This window comes from Tamandua tetradactyla, chromosome 1, assembly GCF_023851605.1.
Source record: "Tamandua tetradactyla isolate mTamTet1 chromosome 1, mTamTet1.pri, whole genome shotgun sequence".
Classification (NCBI taxonomy): domain Eukaryota; kingdom Metazoa; phylum Chordata; class Mammalia; order Pilosa; family Myrmecophagidae; genus Tamandua; species Tamandua tetradactyla.
Window position 1 is genome coordinate 26,197,962 of NC_135327.1, and position 17,610 is coordinate 26,215,571.

The following is a 17,610-nucleotide window of genomic DNA, read 5'->3' on the forward strand; positions in this document are numbered from 1 at the left end:
TTAGACACTACGTGGGTTCTGGGATGCACAAGGGATGGAAGGACTTCCTGAGACTGACCCAGAGAAAAGGCAGGTTCCGGATGCGTCTGGAAATGAGTTTTGGAGAGACTAGATTTTGAGGTGTCTAAAGGCAGGGATAGGTGGGGATGCTTCCCCTACGCTACACCCCCGGGACACAAACTATTAGCAGTTGGATAAGTTTTGAGAAGCTTTAGCATCCTGATCCCAAAAGCTTTACAAACATCCTGTGGTGTGTGAACAGCCTGGGGTTGGGGGGTGTGGCGTTGAGAGTGATGGACAGGGCGTCTCTGTGAGGCGGGACTTCCACTGAGGCCGGAAGAAGCCTCTCCCCGGAGCCGAGTGGATGGACAAGATGGCTGCCAGCTAACTTCCCCTGGCAAGACTTTCATGTTGGCACTCGGCCCGTGTCTGTGCCCCAGAATCTGGAACAATTATAGTCAAAAAAGTAAGGTCTCACAGAAACTGCTTACCCTATCGCTCTCACTCTCAGGCTGGGGTCTCCAGCTTTCTCCCCTTCCCAAGCTGACCCATCCTCAAGACCTAATGCCTTTTCCCAGAAGTTCCAGGCGTCAAGGTTTCTTTCCAGTCAGGCTCTGGGTCAACACTGAACAATAGAACTACTATGTGAGCTCCATATGTAATTTTTAATTTTCTAGTAAATATTTTGAAGTAAAAATTAAAACATGAAATTAGCTCTAATAACCCACCTTGTCCAAAATATTTTTAAATTATTGGCATTTTATAATCATTTTTGTATGTTAAGCCTTCAGACTCTGGTGTATACTTTGCACTTACTACATACCTCAGGTTGAACTAACCACATTTCAGACACTCAGTGGCCACATATAGTTAGTGGATCCCTTCAGACTGGCTCAGACCTTCTCCCCGGTCCACATAGTTAGAGCAATAATAGCTGACATGTATTAAGTGCTGACTGTGTACCATGGGCTGTGATGAGCACCTTATATGCAGTGTAATATGGTGAATAAGTGTGCAGGTTCCCAGGTGCCAGTCTGTCTGGGTTCTCATCCTGGCTCCAGCACTTATTAAATCAGGCAGGTGCTTAATTACCTGGCCTCAACTTGTTCCTATAAAATGGAGATGATAATAACACCCACCTCTAGGATTATTGAGAGGATTAAATTAGTGATTACATGTAAAATACTAAGAAGAAAGCCCGCCACAGTGCACTCTATATAAACGTCTGCTGTTTCTCTCATCACAGATCACAAGCTTCCTAAGAAGACAATGTGATAAAGATTGAAAACTCTCCATTGGATTTCCACTGGTGATGCTACCAAGACAGTTTGATTTGAATGATGATGAAAGCCAAAACCAGGAAAAATGAAAAAGAAGGAGCAAGCAGAGGGTAGGATGGATGATGACGTAGCGCTCTGACCCTTAAGACCTGGCTATCTGTTGCCTGTGGCCCTTACTCACAGTGTGCCTAAGAAAAGATTTAATTATCTTAAAAATGACCACTTGTTCATGAGCTTTTTATTTGGAAAGAATTTTAAGTTTTTATAAAAGTTACAAGGTTAATTCAAAGAGTTCCCTAAACCCTTGCCCAAATTCACTAGTTGTTAGCATTTTGCTGCATTTGCTTTATCATTTTCTCTCTCCCTATCCTTTCCTCCCTTTCCCCTTTCTTTCTCTGAACCATTTGAGAGTAAGTTGCAAATGTGATATCCCTTTATCCCTAAGAAAGAGGACATTCTGTTATATAATGACAATACAGTTATCAAATTCATGAAATTTTACATTGATGTAATACTCTTATCTAATCCCCACAGTTAGAATCAGGGGGGAAATGAAAGAAGGAAGAGCTAGAGGGAGAATGAATAACTCGGAGTTGCTCCATATTCCAATGTTACCAACTGTCCCAAAAATGTCCTTGATAGCGGTTGTTTTCTGGCCCATTATCCAGTCCAAGATCATGCATTTCCTTTAGTTGTCCAGCAATTGCTACATTTTTTTATTAGCCTTAACATTTGGGGTTTTGGCACTAAATATCCACTTGCCTAGTTCAAAAATTCTAAGAATGTAATTACATTGTTATAGCTTAAGAGGTAGCAGGGATATTACAAATGGGTGAAAAAGACAAAAAGTGCCCACAAAAGGTGTAACTGAGCATCTCAGTGTTTGCCAGGCATCATGAGTGCAGAAGATGACAAGAGCGGGAAGCTTGGGAACGTGCTGTTTAGACAGCACAGAAGCCTTAAGGAAACAAGGCCAAACCAAGCTGGCCCCTGCTCCTGAAGAGATGGCAGTCAAGGGATATGACAAATAGGTAAGCAGATCATGTCAATACAGTGTGGTAAATGACTTGATAAACATCAAGGCCCATGAGCCCTCCTGCAGAATTGGTGTGCTGCCGGTTCAAATTGTTCTCAGACACTCAGAGACTTCTAAGCACTTGGTGTGAGTCTCAGGGTATCAGTTGTGTTCACTGTTTTGCCACCACAGATCAGTAACTTCTCGTTTTAGGATAGAGGGAATCCTCTGGTCATCTACCCTACTGTGACCTGATAAACATATACACATCCCAAATTTCTTCTAAAGGACTTCTGCATAACCTTCCTCTTCGGACAAATTTTATTTGGACCAGGCCTTTTGTGTTTCAAAAATGAATACCTATTCCATCGGGCTCAAAGGATGCAAATAATGATTGAAACCCCGTCGGCAGGGTAGGGATGGCCTAAGAACATCTCTAGGACAGTGGTCAGCAATAAATTGAATAACTCCAAGGAAGAATACAGAACTCAAGAATTGAAGGTGGGTATCCAGAAGCCTTGACCAGTGATCAGCACAGGTTCATAGTAGCACACAAATTCTGGTTTCCCTTTTTATATAATTTCCCTTTGTCTCTTGAGAAACCAGAGAACGCTTAGTCCTGTTTTATTGTTAGAAGAGAACATTATTAAAGAAATATTTGAGTCTGTATTCTATATCTTTTGAGATTGCGTATGGTATAATTGAGATTAATGTATTTTGAGGTAGAATTTTCTTCTGTATTCCTATCAGAGCTAGTCTTGGTGAATCATCACGAGAGGAGATAAGTGTGATGTCCTCCTGTGGCACTTGAAGTGTGCACAGGTGAAACGAGTGTGACCCTTGCATCTGGGTTCAAGGCATGACTAATAAATTAAAAATATAAAAGGCCAGCATGTAGGTCAGTGTCCATTCAAATAATACAGCGAGCATGGCTTCGTTTACCTAGCATTACTTATTAGATCTTCCAGTCATCAGTTTTTCAGTATTTGAAGTATTGTGACAAAACATAGCATGTGGTTAGTATTGGGAGGGGATGCATTTCAAAGAGGCAAAAGAGAAACTTTTTGTGGTGATGGAAGTGTTATATCTTGACTGTGGTAGTGGCTGCAGTTGTATCCATTTGTCACAAGTCATGGCAGTGAATCCTTTAAAGGGCGAATTTTATTGCTTATAAATTATACTTTAAGAAACCTGAATTTCCAAAAAAGGAAAAAAATGTAAGCATTGTTGATAGAAGTCTCTCCAAAATGCATTTTGCTGTTCCCAGCTTTTTATCTTTAATTATTTATGGTTGATGAGCAAATTGAGGGACATGACAGGGTCTCTACTGGGGACTATCTCAGGAGCTGTGAGCTGCCAGATCATGAGTTGTGTTTGCCTGAGGAGTCAGGAGGTCATTTATGAGACTAATGAAAGGAACCTTGAGGACTCATGGGCCACTGGCCTATAGAGATAATTTCTATTTCAAGAGAGGACCAGATGCTCCAACTTCTTACAGTGTGCTGTGAAACTCATCAGGCAAGGAGCTCTGCCTGAGCTTGGCAAGCTCTATAGTTCGTCTATACTAACCAGGTATCAGGGTTGTGACTTCAATTGCAATCCTTTTGGTCCTCAGCAGTACCCCCTCAAATGCCTTCTGAGATGGCCCTTGAGAATTTGTTACAAGTAGCTTGGTGGAAGGAACTAAATAACTTTTTAAAATCCATCTACCTTAAAAAAAAAAAAAAGAACCCATGTACCTAAAAAAAAAAAATCCATCTATCTTTGAGTTATCAACAAGGTTATGTAAGCACTGCAAAGCCAGACTGTCCACGGTGCACCCAGTGAAATGCATTACTACTGGGAAGAAAACTACTCTCCAGTGCTGGGCATGAAAGCATCAAAAGAACAGTGAGATAATAGGGGGAACAAATATTCAAATAAATTTAGTTTGAAATGCTAGTGATAAATGAAAGCAAGGGGTAAGGGGTATGGTATGTATAATCTTTTTTTTTTTTTCTGCTACCGTTTTATTTCTTTTTCTGTTGTCTTTTTATTTCTTTTTCTAAATGATGCAAATGTTCTAAGAGATGATGAATATGCAACTATGTGATGATATTAAGAATTACTGATTATATATATAGAATGGAATATGTTAAAGTTTTTGTTTGTTTGCTGCTAATTTTTTAATTAATAAATAAAAAAATAAAAAAAAAAGAACAGTGAGAACGGAGAGGCAGAAGAGAGAAGATCCTTGCCAGCAGTGAGGACAGCACAAGCAGCATCCACACAACCAGCTGCCAAAGGCCTAACTAAGTGAGAAGATACCAGTAGCCCCCAAAGAATTTGAGGTCCAACTGGCCTCCAAGGGAAATCAAGAGGAACAGGAAGAGTAGACTCCAGGGGCAGGACCAGGTGGGGCCTCCAAGTGAAGGATGTTGCCATCTTCACTCATGACTGTGGCTTACTCAGGGTTCCAGGGCTCAGGGGGGAACAAACCTGTTTTATACCACAGGGTTACAGTTGGCCCTGTCCTCTTCGGCTAGGCTATAGACTCAAAAAGTGAGAAGGAAACACTGGTCCTCTGCCAGACAGAACAAATGGGTGAAACATGTTTCCTGGGTGAAACACGGACTAAAATGGGGAAGAAATTTAACAGGGATGAATGTAAAGACTTGGGTTTCTTTTCTTTTTAATGCAGTGAAAGGGCAGTAGCAGCTGTGTAAAATGGTATGACGTGCCTACTACGTGCCAGATACCTGACAGGGATTGTCTTGAACGTTTCATCCTCATAACAATCGCGTAAAGTGGCAAATAGGAAAACTAAAGCCCAAGGAGGTCAAGCAGTTTGCGCAAGATGTCATACTGCATGAGGCAAATCTAATCTAGGTCCCTAGAACGCGAAGATACAGTCTTCTGGTTTCCAGAAACAGTTCCTTGCAGAATGAATCTTATTCCAAATGCGATTTATATGAAAAAGACCCAGGGCTCCACTTGACTAAGGATGTTGAAAGCCTTTGTAGATTGAAGGCTGCATTAATTGAAGTACAAAGTCCAAATGCAGGGGACATACCATCCCACCATACCGCCCGGGTGCACTGAGACGTTGAGGTCCAGGCTCCAGAAGGAACTGAGCACTCAGAATTGATTCATCAGTGTCAGGGTCTCTCTGAAGATTCTGAGTTGGATCCTGAATCCAGGAGTCTTAACCAACTAGGAAACAACCCCTGGGGAAATCTTAGAAACAGGGCACCCCCTGACCATCCTCTTGACCAGAAACACGGCCTGTCCCAGAACAAGCCATCCGCCTACTGAGATGCCCCCAAGCATGTCATTCTGTTTATTAAATTATGATTTGATAATTGAAATTATTTTCATCTTAACCCTTATGACCAATATCTTGTATTTCAGAGAACACTTACTGTACATTTATTTACAGTTAAATTCTAAAGCTCAGAAAGCAGTGGTATTCACCTATAAAATTAAAACTTCAGCTCTCTATCATGAGTTGTAGTTTTCTCACAGACAAAAACAGCAAGGGAATATAGGCCATCTCCCATTCAGTACAAACTTTTAAAACTTTATTTGAAGTAAGAATGTTGTGATGCTTTGACAGGAATAAGCAGAATGCATTCTAAGTGAGACTAGTCATCTCAGCTAAGTAACTAATGTCTTAGCAGCTTCGAGGTGGTCCTTAGTTTTGAATTAACATTACGTTGTGTACATTATTTATGGTCCTATTTGTTCTCTGCCTCCTTTATTTTTATGAAATTAACTTGCAGAGTATTTAGACCAGGTAAATAGTTTTGCTTATTTTTTTTTAAGCATTGGTCAGCCATAAGTTTTTAAATAAACACATAATTTATCTTGAGTATAGAAAAGTAAAGAGAAGCAAATTAATTAATTTGTCAATTCACTATCATCAGTGAGTATTGAAGTACACGTAAATCATCACTATTCTGAATGATTCTATCATTAAGGGGTCAGCAGACTTCTGTAAAGGGCCAGATAGTAAACATTTTAGATTTTTGCAGGTCAGAAGTTCTCTGTCAAAAGTACTCGGCTCTGCTGTTGAAACACGAAAGCAGCCATAGGCAATGAGCAAATGAACAAGCATGGTCTGTGTTCCAATAAAACTTTATTTGCAAAGCCCGGCGATGGACCTGATTTGACTTGTGGGTCATAACTTGCCAATCCCTGCTGTGCAGTTTTTTTCCAGCAGTACCTTCCATTTTGGAAAACATTTCTGTGTTATACATACCAATTATGTCTAGTAATAATATGGAGTTCACAATTCCATTCTTACTTTACTAGACTTCATTTGATGTTTTTTTGAGGGTTTTGTATCTAATATTTACTAAATCTTAAAATTGTGATTACATCTAAATAAGTAACATAAGTTACATACCTTGTCACATGGCAAGCTAATTTACAGATTAGTAGCTAAGATTTATTAGCCCATTTTATTATTATTATGGATTATTATTATTATTATTATCTGGCTGACCTCCGAACAGACATAAAAATGAATAAATTCAGCCTTCTCTTCTGCTTGCAGAAATTCTTACCTTTCCAGTCCTCTGGTTGTTATTCCAAAGTTTTAGACAAGTACATATTTTTTGTATCTTCATTCTAATGGCTATCTTGTTCTATATAAAACCTCCTGAAGAATTTTATGGATTTTTTGGGGGGGGAGTGCATGGTTTGGGAGTCGAACCCATGTCTCCCACATGGAAAGCAAGCATTCTACCACTGAACCACCCATGCATCCTGTGTGATTTTTTCTTTTTTTAGTTTTCAGAGCTCTTCGACAGGTAGTTACAGGACAAATCCCAGAATTTGTCACGGGATACATACCGTCATCTCAGATTTTTCCTTCTAGCTGCTCCAGAACATTGGAGGCTAGAAGGAATAAACAGTTTTTTATCATCACAATTGACTTTTTTTTTTCTTTTTGTGAAAAATAGCATATATACAAAAAAGCAATAAATTTCAAAGCACAGCACAACAATTAGTTGTAGAACAGAATTCAGAGTTTGGTACAATTGGGGTACAATTCCACAATTTTAGGTTTTTATTTCTAGCTGCTCTAATTTACTGGAGACTAAAAGAAATATCAATATAATGATTCAGCAATCATACTCATTTGTTAAACCCTACCTTCTCTATATAACTCTACCATCACCTTTAATCTTTCTGTCCCACTCTTTAGGGGTATTTAGGCTGTGCCGATTCTAACTTTTTCATGTTAAAAGGGGCTGTCTATAACATGGGGTAAGGAGATGAAACTAGCTGATGTTCTGGAGAGGCTGGCCCCTCTACATTTCAGGACTTATCTGGTCCTGTGACCCATCTGGAGGTTGTAGGTTTCTAGAAAGTTACCCTACTACATGTAGGGTAGAATCTTATATATTTCCCTAGGTGTTCTTTAAGATTGGCTGGAATGGTTTTGGTTGGGGGTTGGCAAGCTATGATAGGTAGTAATGTCTTAACTGAAGCTTGCGTAATAGTGACCTCCAGAGTAGCCTCTCGACTCTATCTGAACTCTCTCAGCCACTGTGTGGGGATTTTATTAGAAGGCTTATAAGATTTCTGAATGATGTATCTTACATAATTTGCATTTAATTTAATGAGACTTTTGAAGAAAGTGCTATAAAATCAGATTTATTGTTTTTATACCACTTGATAGTTATTTCTGATCCATTTCCCAATACAATAATCAACAGTCTTTTTTTAACTTCTACTGTTTATTTTATTTAGTTTTTTGCACTTCAAAGACAAGACCAAAATAAAAACCACTGAATTTATAGTTTTCAACTTGAATGAATCAAAGAATGGTTGTAATTTAAAATAGAATCAATACAGCAAATATTCTTGAGTATTAATGGATGATACTGAAACATGAGAAAGTATAGACATCTTATTTTGTTCTTAATTTGAAGTTGCCAGTGAAATCAATTACAAATATTTATTCTATAAGATGCTGCTATAAAGACTACATAGTCAAATATTGATAATGACTGTTCAAACTTAAGTTAATGGAATACTTAGAAAATGGGTTTAATTGGAACCTATAGGCTGATTTATAATCATCTTTAGTAATGGTTTTCAAAGACTTAGAAGGCCACTGTTTTAATATAAATTAGTTTTAAAAGCACCTCCCTTTAGTGTTTTTGATTGTTACGTGACCATAAACCAAAGAACCAAATAATTTTAAATGATCACTGATATTATTTGGGCAAAAATTCTCATGTGTCAGTACTTTTAATGTTGTATACATCAAATCATGATAAAAAGACAACTATAACAAGATGCAGTCAACTCTATTTTCATTAACAGCACAACTGTATTACAGTAAACCAAGTTTATGGTCAACCATCAAGTGTGGTTCTCCCACTACTTCACTTTATAATGAACCATTAAGAATAGCTTCAAAACCAATAGTTTCATCGTTCTCCCTCAAAATGCCCATGTCGTACCATTTGAGCTCAGAAGAAATGGAAGCTGCTGAGCCTGTTATGCTTCCTTGAATTCCAGCTGTAATTTTAGTGGGGCAGATAGACCGTGGATTTTTCTCACAGTGGAAAAATTAATTTGATCATGGTTGAGCTGGAAATTCTTTTCTGACAATTCAAGAGGATGACTGGGCAAAATATCATTTTTCACAGAAGGAAAATCCTTCTGAAGATCTTGACTTTCCGAGGGTTCCTTGCTGTAAGCTCAGCAACTAGAGCACTTGTCTTTAGCCAAGATCCAGGCCCACGGTCCTCAGGAACTCAGCCACGTCCCTGGCAGTGGCCCCGTGAGTCTTTTTTTTTTCTTTGCAGTCAAGATTTTTTTTATTTTCAGAAACTTCAAACAAAATAACTTTCCCTGATGCTTAGTAAGACATGACACATCTGATGTATTTTTAATTAAGGAATAGAACTATACGAAGCAAAGAATTCCAAAATTAATTTAGGTTTTAGCGAGGGGAAAGAAACTTCTAAACTGAAAAACATTGCAAAAATGAAAGATATGTCCTATTTTTCATAAGCCTGGAGGAAAATAAAATGAATTTAATCAAGGATATGGCATAGTGATTTGATGGCAGAGTAAACAGATTCATAATGACAAGTATAAATTTAAATGTTATCTCCGTTATGTTAGCTATGACACTGAACTTGCTTTAATAACCTGAGCTTACTCAGTGTTTCAGTGGTTCAATAAGACCGACTCAAACTCCAAAGGATCCTTGTAAGAATTTAGTTAAAGTGCACAAGGTGACTTTCTTAACTCCATGGTAAGCAATTGATAAATGTGTTACTTATTCCCACCCCCTCTCTGTAGTATAAACAAATCCTTTATAAATAGGACAACATGACATGGTTTATAGAACACATTATTCAAATTTAGAAGAACTGGTAAATGATCTTGGGCAAGTCAATTCATCTCTTTGGCCTTTAGATTCCTTATTTACTAAAAGTGAGTATTGGTCCATTAGGTCTTTGTGGAATATCACAGAGCTAGCAAGTGTTAGATTGATACATATGTCTCGTACACAATTTGGACTGTTTCTTACTCTGAACTTGCTGTGTAGATCCCTTGGGACTATCATAAAAGAAATATTCCTCTATAAATGCCAACCCTAACCCCATCCCCTTCCCACCTAACAATAAAAGAGGATGAAATATTATGAGAGACTCTAAGTAGGAGCTGAACAGTGCTTTTCTTTTTATATATATATATATACATATATATATATATATAATAGTAATTTAATCACATGGCACTATACATCCCCTTTCAGTCATATTCATCTTCAATATGGCAATGTTACTTATAAACTGCTAATTAGTTGTTATCACTTCTGTTGTTCCCTTGCATTTAGATTCAATATCTTTGGGTATCCTTTCCTCCATCTCCTGCTTCTGTATAGGTCTGCTATATTCTACAGTGTAACCTCTCAGATTACCTTTACCAGAGTCATAATAACGAAATCATACAGCATCCTTTTGGACTGACTTATTTCACTCAGCATTATGTCCTCAAGGTTCATTCGTGTTGTTACATGTTTCAGGACATCGTTTTGTCTTACTGCTACATAATATTCCATTGTATGTTGTTCTAGTTAACTAGCTGTTGGAATACGATATACCAGAAATGGAATGACTCTTATAAGGGGGAATTTATTAAATTGCAAGTTTATAGTTGTAAGGCCATGAAAATGTCTCAATTAAAGCAAGTCTATAAAAATGTCCAAATTAAGGCACCAACTAGAGGTTATCTGCGCTCAAGAAAGGCCAATGAAATTCAGGGTTTCTCTCTCAACTAGAAAAGCAAGTGGCAAACATGGTGACATCTGCTGACTTTCTCTCCAGGGTTCTTCTTTCATGAAGCTCCCCTGGGGGCACATTTCTTCTTTATCTCCAAAGGTCTCTGGCTGCGTGGGCTCTCATGGTTCTCATGGCTCTCTCCTCTCCTGTGACTCTGCCATGGCTCTCAAGCTTTTTTTCCAAAAATTGAGTTGGCTCTTTTAAAGGAGTTCAGTAAAGTAATCAAGACCCACCTGGAATGGGTGGAATCATAGCTCCATCTAATCAAGGTTAATACCCACAATTGGGTGAGTCACATCTCTCTGGAGATAACCTAATCAAGTTTCCAACCTATAGCACTGAATAAGGATTAAAAGAAACTGTTGTTCCCACAAGAGTGAATCAGGATTAAAACATGACTTTTCTAGGGTACGTAATCCTTTCAAACAGGCACATATGTATAGATATGGGCCTATCTATAAACATTTTGTTTAGCCACTCGTCTGTTGATGGGCACTTGGATTGTTTCCATCTCTTGGCAATTGTGAATAGTGCCACTATGAACATCAGAGTGCAAATATCTGTTCACGTAACTGCCGTCAGCTCTTCTTGCTGTAGTGAGTATTGGTATTGCCGGGTCATAGGGTGAATCAATATTTAGTTTTCTGGTGACTCCCAAAACTGTCTTCTGTAGCGGCTCCACCATTATACATTTCCACAAGCAGTGAATATGTGTTCCAAGTTCTCCACATCCTCTCCAACATTTGTAGTTTCCTCTTTGTTTAATAGCAGCCATTCTTATAGGAGTGAGGTGATATCTCATTGTCATCTTAATTTTCATTTCCCTTATAGCCAGTGTGCTTTTTAGTCATCTCTATTTGCTCTTCAGAAAAGTGTCTATTCATATGCTCTGCCCATTGTATAATTGAGTTGTTTGTTCTTTTGTTGTTGAGTTGTATAATTTCTTTACGTATACAAGATATCAAGCGTCTATCTGATATGTGGTTTCCAAATATTTTCTCCCATTGAGTTGGCTGCCTCTTCACCTTTTTAACAAAGTCCTTTGAGGTACTGAAGCTCTTGATCTTGAGGAGTTGCCATTTATCTGTTTTTTTCTTTCACTGCTTGTGCTTTAGGTGTAAAGTTTAAGAAGCTACCTCCTATGACTAGATCCTAAAGATGTTTCCCTGCATTGTATTCTAGAAGTTCTATGGTACTACCTCTTACATTTAGATCTTTAATCCATTTTGAATCCATTTTTGTATAGGATGTAAGGTAGGGGTTCTCTTTCATTCTTTTGGCTATTGAAATCCAGTTCTCCCACACCCGTTTATTGAATAGACTATTCTGACCCAGGTCAGTGGATTTGTGGGCGTTATCAAAGATCAAATGTCCATAAATTTGGTGGCCAATCTCTGCATTCTTGATTCTGTTTCACTGATCAGTCCTTCTATATTTGAGCCAGTACCATGCTGTTTTGACCACTGTGGCTTTATAGTAAGCATTTAAATCAGGAAGTGATAGTCTTCCCACTTTGCTGCTCTTTTTTTAGGATATCTTTAGCTATTTGGGGTCTCTTTCCCTTCCGTATAAATTTTTTTTTTTTTTTTTTTTTTAGCTCTGGCAGCTTCCCTGCACAGCGCATGCATTTCATTTTTTTTTATTAATTAAAAAAAGAATTAACAAAACAATTAGAAATCATTCCAATCTACATGTACAATCAGTAATTCTTAATAACATCACATAGTTGCATATTCATCATTTCTTAGTACATTTGCATCGATTTAGAAAAAGAAATAAAAAGACAACAGAATAAGAATTAAAACAATAATAGAAAGAAAAAAAAAAAAACCTATACCTCACATGCAGCTTCATTCAGTGTTTTAACATAATTGCATTACAATTGGGTAGTATTGTGCTGTCCATTTCTGAGTTTTTATATCCAGTCCCGTTGTACAGTCTGTATCCCTTCAGCTCCAATTATCCCTTCTCTTTTTTTTTTTTTGTTAATTAACGGAAAAAAAGAAATTAACCCAACATTTAGAGATCATACCATTCTACATATGCAATCATTACTTCTTAACATCATCACATAGATGCATGATCATCATTTCTTAGTACATATGCATTGGTTTAGAAGAACTAGTAACATAACCGAAAAAGATATAGAATGTTAATATAGAGAAAAAAATAAAAGTAATAATAGTAAAATCAAAACAAAACAAAACAAAAACCTATAGCTCAGATGCAGCTTCATTCAGTGTTTTAACATGATTACTTTACAATTAGGTATTATTGTGCTGTCAATTTTTGAGTTTTTGTATCTAGTCCTGTTACACCGTCTGTATCCCTTCAACTCCAATTGGCCATTATCTTACCCTGTTTCTACCTCCTGCTGGACTCTGTTATCAAGGACATATTCCAAATTTATTCTCAAATGTCTGTTCACATCAGTGGGACCATACAGTATTTGTCCTTTAGTTTTTGGCTAGACTCACTCAGCATAATGTTCTCTAGGTCCATCCATGTTATTACATGCTTCATAAGTTTATCCTGTCTTAAAGCTGCATAGTATTCCATCGTATGTATATACCACAGTTTGTTTAGCCACTCTTCTGTTGATGGAGATTTCGGCTGTTTCCATCTCTTTGCAATTGTAAATAACGCTGCTATAAACATTGGTGTGCAAATGTCCGTTTGTGTCTTTGCCCTTAAGTCCTTTGAGTATATTCCCAGCAATGGTATTGCTGGGCCTTCCGTATAAATTTGATAACCAGCTTTTCCAAGTCTTCAGAGAAGGTTATTGGGATTTTGATTGGTATTGCATTGACTCTGTAGATCAGTTTGGGTAGAATTGACCCCTTAACGACATTCAACCTTCCTATTCATCTATTTAGGTCATTTTTACTTTTTTTCAGCAATTTTTTTGTAATTTTCTGTGTATAAATTCTTGACATCCCTGGTTAGGCTTATTCCTAGATACCTGATTCTTCTGGTCGCTGTTTTGAATGGAATTTTTTCCTGAATTGTCACCTCAGATGGTTATTGCTTGTATATAGAAACATTACTGATTTTTTGTACTGGTTCTTGTATCCTGCTGCTTTGCTGAATTTTGTTTATTAGCTTACGTAGCTTTGCTGTATATTTATCAGGGTTTTCTAAGTATAGGATTATGTCATCTGCAAATAAGGAAAATTTTACTTCTTCCTTTCCTATTGGGGTGCCTTTTATTTATTTCTCCTGTCTCATCCCTCCAGCTAGGACTTCTAGTACAATGTTGAATAGCAGTGGTGACACCGGCAGCCTTGTCTCCATCCTAATCTTAGGGGAGATGCTTTCAGTCTCTCACCATGAAGTATGATGCCGGCTATCGGTTTTTCATGTATGCCCTTTATAATGCTGAGAAAGTTTCCTTTGACTCCTAACTTTTGAAGTGTTTTTATCAGGAAAGGATGCTGGATTTTGTCGTATGCTTTTTCAGCATCAGTCAATATGATTATGTTATTTTTCCCTTTCAGTTCGTTAATGTGCTGTATTACGTTGACTGATGTTCTCATGTTGAACCACACTTGTATACCTGGTATGAATCCCTGTTGGTCATGATGTGGCGTTGGATTCAATTTGCTAGTATTTTGTTATGAATTTTTGCATCTGTGTTCATTAGGAAGATCGGTCTGTAGTTTTCCTTTCTTATAGCATCTTTATCTGATTTTGGTATTAGAGTGATGTTCGCTTCATGAAATGAGTTAGGTAACCTTCCTTTTTCTTCAATTTTTCGGAAGAGTTTGAGCAGAATTGGTGTTGGTTCTTTCTGGAATGTATGATAAAATTCACCTGTGAAGCCATCTGATCCCCTGGGCTTTTCCTTATGGGAAAATTTGTAATGATTGATTGAATCTCTACTTGTGATTGGTTTGTTGAGATCAGCTATTTCTTCTCGAGTCAGTATAGGTAATTTGTGTGTTTCTAGAAGTATCTAAGCTGTCTACTTTGTTAACATATAGTTGTTCATAATATTCTCTTATGATTTTTTTAAATTTCTGCATGATCTGTGGTAACGATCCCCTCTCATTTCTAATTTTGTTTATTTGTGTCTTCTCTCTTTTTTTCTTTGTTAGTCTAGCTAGGAGTCCGTCAATTTTATTGATTTTCTCAAAGAACCGACTTTTAGTTTTGTTAGATTCTTTCTATTGTTTTACTGTTCTCCAGTTTGTTTATTAAGAGTCTTATTTTTGAAAGCAGTTTATTTGGCTGTAATTCAATATTTAAAAAATTATCTAGATGAAAAGAATGAAAGAACCAAGATTTGTGCCTTTGAGATTTTCCTTTTTTAGGCTAATGGACTTTTAGCTCAATTTTTGTTTCTATCAAAATTTTGCTTTGAATCATACTTTTCCCTCATGATAAATTCATTAATTTGAACTTATTTATTGCATTATTTCCTTATGAGCCTTAAAGTGAAGTGGGGAAATAATTTGTGTATCAGGCAGGTTCATTTTTATATAGAACTGTGCATTCATTCCACCCAAAAAAGCTCCATCCAAAGCACTCTTTTAATAACTGCTTAGCAAGGGCAGTATGGTGACAGCCACTGGGGAACTAGAAGACTTAGGTGTAAGGTTTCTTGTTTCTAAGGTCCCATTTTTTTCAACAGCTAATGACATTTCACTGGAAGAAACTTGGAAAAAAAGTGAATAGGGAAAATTAATCCCATTAATGCAAAAAAAATTAAAGTCATCGGGCATTTTATCTTCAGAATATTCTATAACTTCTAAAGCTTATTCTCCCCGTGAATGTCCTAGTAGAAGGAAAGGGGTTCTGGAACTTACCATTTCTTCATCTCTATGTGGCAAGTTATTTGGTTTTCTAGAGTAACCTGGGATAGTTGATTAGTCATTGATCAGGTATTCAAAAGCAAACCTAAAGGAAAGAATTTGTCACCACTTCTGTTATGTCCCAGTGCCCAGAACAATTTCATAACCAGCAAAAGCCATGGTTATTACAAAGAGACTTAATAATGGCTGCCACAGAACACAGTCAGATAAAATTCTGCCCATTGGGTTACTCTGCTTCTTAGCCATTAGAGCAAAGATTTCTCCACTTTCTAATGAAACACCTTCAAAGATAGAGTGAGATGAAATTATATTTTGACTGTAAAGGAGCGTAAAAGATGTCTTGATGAAGCACTGAAATAAGGGTAAGCTGGTTTGTTTAAAAATATATATATATATATGGAATCCTATTGGGGTGCACAGCTGCAAATCCACGTGGTGCTGCCAGGCAGGACAGATTCCTCAGAGCACAGCCTCAGCCAGTGCCAGTCTGGAAAAACCCTGATACTCGGCCCCCTCTTACCTCACGGTATATATTGCTTTGGGCTCAGATGGTCCCACCTAGCCAGCTTCCAGCTTTGCAGGTAAAGCATTTAACAGTGCATTTTTCTAAAAATTAAATTTTAAATGCTTTTAATTAGAATGTATACTGCCTGGCACAATACTTTCCAGTCCTCATTCACCTGCACCCACCTTCACAAGTGTGGCCATGTCCCTACGCCATCCCTATTGATTTTCCATTAATGAACTTATTTGTTTTACCTAAACAGATTTCTCTTAAAAGGAAACTTTATGAAACTACCAGGAATGGAAAAAATAGTAGCACTAGCCCAGAACAGAAAATAACCATAGGAAATGAGCAATAACTGCTAGGTCCCCAGGTCCACTGTGGGAGGTGTCCTGCCACGCTGCCCATGGCCACCATTCCAGGTCTTTCTTCCCTGCCCCAGATCACGTTGTGAAACATTTCACCAGGATGAAAGCATCCTGCAAGAATGCTAGAAACCACCATCTCGAGCACTCGACCCCGCTGGCCTGAGCGCCTATACCCCTCACTTCCTAGCTGGACTACCTTTGGTCCAAGAGCCCTTCATAGCTGGATAAATAAAAAATACTTGGTATAATCCTTTAGCTGGAAAATGTTTAGTATGGACTTCAGCAGCAAAAACCCTGTTTGGTATAATCACTTCACTCCCGCGGCCTTGAATTATTTTAAGCATTAAAAAGCCCTTGTTGAAACAGTTTGCTGTTGGTATAATCTCAATAGAAAGTAAGCTTATTCTCTGTTCCCAGAAACCCTCCCTTGTTCTGCCTGCAGGAATGAAACATCTGATGAACTGACATCACGCCTTCCTTTTCTTGAAGGACCAGATCACAGGCCTGACTGGTCAACAATGAAAGAAGGGCCCACCAGATAGCAGAGTGTGCTGACCAAACAAAATGAAGCACACGACCTTTGCTCAATTTTAACGAATCCTGTGACTTTTACTTATGTTTTTTAAATTTTTTTCCTTGCTTTCTTCTGGACCTTTACCATTTCTTTGTCTGTTTGGGGTTATAAAAGCCCAAACCACCCTTCCCACTCTAAACTGGTCCTGGGAAGTTTTTCCTCCAGTTCCTTGATGATGCATCTTCAATAAACTCACCTTCTCACCAAAATAAAGAGATTTGTTTCTTTGTTTGATGCCGGATCAGACGGGCCTATCTATTTAGGACCATGTTTTCTGACGGTAACACCCTTGAAGTCCCCATTTTGCCCCCTAAAGTTCTCTGGATGCCTTTGCCCCTTTCCAGGAAGATGAGGATCCTTTCGTTCTTCTCTGCTGGGCTTGACCCTCGCTTTGACCAGGTGCCCTCAGCTCTCCTCAGATAGCAGGATGTGCTGACCAAACAAAATAAGGCACATGGCTGTTACTCAATTTTAACGAATCCTGTGACTTTCTTTCAGCACCATTTCTCCACGTCTCCAGCCTCTTGCCCTGCTGATTTTGTCCTAGACTAAAACAATTCTCCCCTGGATTCTTCTCTCCCCTAGAGACATCCTTCAAGCTCATCCATTCCTTTCACCCCAAGCCTCTTGCAAAGAGGAGTCAGAGTGGGGGGGTACAGCTTCCATACCAGTCCAGCCGGGTGCTCTGACTCTCCCTGCCCACGTTACTGAGGGGCTCCTTGGAAGGCCCCAGTTCCTAAACACCAAAGCTGCCCTGGAG

General features: G+C 38.2%; 1 long non-coding RNA gene across 5 annotated transcripts; it reads left to right on the plus strand.

Annotated features, from left to right (window-relative positions):
- The first annotated feature begins 314 nt into the window (after positions 1-314).
- LOC143644129 (uncharacterized) lies at positions 315-17,087 on the plus strand. 5 transcript variants are annotated; one of them, XR_013156529.1, is made up of 4 exons: positions 315-466; positions 1,247-1,390; positions 2,161-2,311; positions 16,719-17,087. It is a non-coding gene; the product is annotated as an uncharacterized LOC143644129 (long non-coding RNA). The 5 variants fall into 5 exon arrangements; XR_013156528.1 differs by having other exon boundaries at positions 2,171-2,311; positions 16,719-17,085; XR_013156530.1 differs by lacking the exon at positions 16,719-17,087 and adding an exon at positions 2,509-3,994 and having other exon boundaries at positions 2,171-2,311.
- The last annotated feature ends 523 nt before the right edge of the window (positions 17,088-17,610 follow it).